Genomic DNA, 4,410 nt, shown 5'->3' with positions numbered 1-4,410 from the left:
GCAGGCAGGCAGGCAGGCAGGCATTTGAGGGTTATTATTTCGCCTGTTGATTGGGGGGAGGGTTGAAGTGTTAGGGGGTTTTCGGTTAGGTGTGGTGGTGGTGATTGGTGGTGATTGGTGGTGGTGGTGATTGGTGGTGATTGGTGGTGATTGGTGGTGAGTAGTGGTGGTGGTGGTGGTGGTGGTGGTGGTAGTAGGTGGGAGGGGGGGGGGGAAGGGGAATGATGGTCTGTGGATTCCTTCTCCGTACCCCTTACATATAAGCAAAAACATGCCTTCCTGTGGGTATAGAAACATTAACACAAATTATATCAGTAACTGATATTGTAGCCTTTTAAACAGAAAAGATTTGTACATACAAATACTTTTAAATTATCATTTATTTGTGGAAATGGCATTTACGTCATTAAATTGATACCTCAGCATCAAGTGTCCTGCAGTGGTCCAGTGGTAAAGTGTATATAAGTGATGCGTATTCTTGGAGTTGCGAGTTCAAACCCGGATTAAGCTATATATATATATATATATATATATATATATATATATATATATATATATATATATATATATATATATATATATATATATATATATATATATATATTTCGTACCTAATAGCCAGAACGCACTTCTCAGCCTACTATTCAAGGCCCGATTTGCCTAATAAGCCAAGTTTTCATGAATTAATGTTTTTTCGTCTACCTAACCTACCTACCTAACCTAACCTAGCTTTTTTTGGCTACCTAACCTAACCTTACCTATAAATATAGGTTAGGTTAGGTAGGGTTGGTTAGGTTCGGTCATATATCTACATTAATTTTAACTCCAATAAAAAAAAATTGACCTCATACATAGAGAAAAGGGTTGCTTTATCATTTCATAAGAAAAAAATTATAATAAATATATTAATTCAGGAAAACTAGGCTTATTAGGCAAATCGGGCCTTGAATAGTAGGCTGAGAAGTGAGTTCTGGCTACTAGGTACGACATATATATATATATATATATATATATATATATATATATATATATATATATATATATATATATATATATACAACATGTTTTGTTTTGGTTGTTTGTTTTTGTATAAAGCCTCACACACTATATTAAGCGAGTTTGTTTTAAACATGACATACATATTAATTCATTTTACCAGGCCTTATTCCACACAACTCCGTGAATTTCCCGTGGAGCCAGCCAGCCAGCCATTCAAACAAAAACAAACGAAACAAAACAAAAAACATTATTGCCAACAGCATTTGGTGTTCCCAGGCGGTCACCCATCCAAGTACTAACCAAACCCAACGTTGCTTAACTTCGCTGATCGGACGAGAAGCGGTGTTCTCAACGTGGTATGGCCGTTGGCATGAGACTGCCTACACATTGTGGCTAATAACCAACTCTTTTTAGTCATCACGGCAGGATACGGACCTTCTTGTGGTGTCTTAATGGTAATTGTATCCTAACATATTTTTGTCTCCTTGGCATGGATATTTAACATCGTTTATTCAGTCTTGGGTTTATGTTCTTTCGCCATTTACAGACATTTTACATCTACCTACTTCCTCAGCCTACCCTGCCAATTTCTAATGAATTTGTGGATTTTCTTTTGTAATACATACATGTGTGTGCTCATCTGCTCTTCAGTTTTTATGATATTTGTCTCATCTGTCCTGCTTTATGATACTTTTACAAAGAACATGAACAAATGCTTCTATTTTAGAGAAGATATGGGATCCAGGTTTCGGAGCCGTAAAACCAACCGTCGTGATTGGTGGACGAGTTGCCAGGTTGCAGCTTCTGTACCGTGCCGGCACATAAATAGGTTCGGCTCAAGCGGCGGCAGCATCATTCCCCCGTGACTGTCTGAGCGTCTCTCATCACCTTGGTTATCTCATCATCATCATGGTAGAAGCAAAGCCTACCAAGAAGGCTGCGGCTGCTGCTGCTGTGGTGGCCACCACCAGGAAACCTCGCGTCCAGGTTGCTCAGCCGAAAACTAGTCAAATGGTTCTAGCCGCGGTCGCAGCACTCAAAGACCGTAAGGGCTCGTCTCTACAAGCAATCAAGAAGTACGTTGTTGCCAACAACAAAGTCGAGGCTGCCAAGATCGCCATTTACATCCGAAGATTTCTCAAGAAAGCAGTGGCTGACGGCATTCTTGTTCAGACCAAGGGAAGTGGAGCTAGTGGATCATTCAAGCTGGCCGTAGCAGAGAAGAGGGCCGTTCTAACTCCCAAGAAAGCCACCACAACCAAGAAACCATCTACAGCAGCAAAGAAGGCCGTGGTAACTCCCAAGAAAGCCGCCACAAGCAACAAACCACCTACAGCCTTGAAAAAGAAGCAGCAGCAGCAGCTTGTTGTTGGGAACAAAAAGCCCAAAATAAAGAGAGCTTCAAAATCTCCCAAACCACCCAAGGCAAAGAAAGCTGTCAAGAAAACAACAAAGGCAAAATAAACGACGACATGCAAGCAGCATGAATACACATGACAATAAACAGCCAGGCCTCCCCCCTCAGTGGAGGGGCCTCATATGATTCCAAAAAGAGTTTAGTTTTGTAGACAAATAAATCATTACTTTTGGGGTAGATTTACTCTGTATATTATTATATATATATATATATATATATATATATATATATATATATATATATATATATATATATATATATATATATATATATATATATATATACACACATACATGGGTGAGGTGATATGGTACCAAAGTTTTGGGTGAGGTGATTGACATTTACACAAGATAAAACACGAACCAATGGGAATAAAAACATAAGAATGGAAGTAACTGCAGAAGGCCTATTGGCCCATAACACAAGCACTTCCTCTTGATGCTTCTATATTGGTTCGGAGTCTTGAAGCTATAATATATATATATATATATATATATATATATATATATATATATATATATATATATATATATATATATATATATATATATATATATATATATATATATATATATATATATATATATATATATATATATATATATATATATATATATGCACACAAAACTAAATAGTCTTGTTAGACAAATTGCCCCTATTAGAGGCAAGTTGACTAACAAGCCGAATGACTGCAATTGTTTTGAATTTGAGTTAAATCTAACATAGAAATGTAATCAAACCTAACCTAACCTATGCTAACCCAAGCTAAGCTAACCTAACCTAACCTAAGCTAAGCTAACCTAACCTAACCTAACCTAACCCAGCAATTCATGATCTTAATATAATACTGTTAATTGGATAAACCAATTTGGAAAGAAATGTTCGAAAATAACAAAATTAACTGTGCTTGTTAGGAAAATTGGGCCTTGCATACTTGTCCCAATAGTGTGGTTCTCGCTTTTAGGTACGACATAAACGTATACCTAAGTTGAGAGAGAAAAAGATTCGCACTCAAACATGCATATCGATTGCCAGTCCTGAATTCTGGGTAGATATTCGTGTCCTCCCTTTTCATTTACCATCATTTGGATACTATCAAAACAGCTCTGAGAAGGATAAAATGAATAAAACGGGTAGCTCACTCATGTAAAAAGGAAGAGTTGGGAAAGATCTCTCTCTCTCTCTCTCTCCCCCTCACCCCCTCACCCCCCCCCCCCCACCACCAATGATCCTGCTCTGCTAGTATATAACGGAACAAACCTTCCCCCCCCCCCACCCCTCCCTCCCCAATCAGAGTCCCTTTAAGCATGCGAGGATAAAAAATAGATTTCATAAGACCCAATGTGCTAGCTGATATCAAAACAATTTATGTTATCGTCTATTAAGCCCTTCAGTAAAAAAGTATAGGGACCTAATTAGGTCCCGTTTTGAGGTGGTGGTGGGTGGAATCGATGGATTAGCCAAGCTCTTATCCGCCGAATCCGTAGAGGGTACGACCCTGGCGCTTCAGAGCGTACACCACGTCCATGGCAGTGACGGTCTTCCTCTTGGCGTGTTCCGTGTAGGTTACAGCATCACGGATGACGTTCTCGAGGAACACCTTCAGGACGCCACGGGTCTCTTCGTAGATGAGACCCGAAATACGCTTGACGCCGCCACGACGAGCTAAGCGACGAATAGCGGGCTTGGTGATGCCCTGGATGTTGTCACGTAGCACCTTACGATGACGCTTGGCGCCACCCTTTCCGAGTCCCTTGCCTCCCTTGCCGCGTCCAGTCATGGTGTTGAAGTTGTGTGAATAATAAAATTTCGGAATAGAACAGAATAATACAGGAGAAGATGCCCATAGGGGCGAGCTTGGAAGTGGGGACAGAAGAAGATAAGGGGGGGTGAGAGGAAGAAGATTTGTAAGAGAAAAAGTGCCAGGGCTAAACCCAGCTGCGTGTCGTTAGGTTGCGGCTTTCGAGGCAGGGACTCAGTCGGGTGTTTTCAGT

At 40.0% G+C, this 4,410-nt stretch overlaps 1 non-coding gene across 1 annotated transcript; it reads right to left on the bottom strand.

Moving 5' to 3' along the window:
• Window positions 1–1,250: 1,250 nt before the first annotated feature.
• LOC138353439 (5S ribosomal RNA) lies at window positions 1,251–1,369 on the bottom strand. Its single transcript, XR_011223142.1, has one exon. It is a non-coding gene; the product is annotated as a 5S ribosomal RNA (ribosomal RNA).
• Between the last annotated feature and the right edge of the window lie 3,041 nt (window positions 1,370–4,410).

This window comes from Procambarus clarkii, chromosome 57, assembly GCF_040958095.1.
Source record: "Procambarus clarkii isolate CNS0578487 chromosome 57, FALCON_Pclarkii_2.0, whole genome shotgun sequence".
NCBI lineage: Eukaryota > Metazoa > Arthropoda > Malacostraca > Decapoda > Cambaridae > Procambarus > Procambarus clarkii.
The sequence above is the reverse complement of the archived record's forward strand: the minus strand, read 5'-3'. Positions and strand labels throughout refer to the sequence as shown.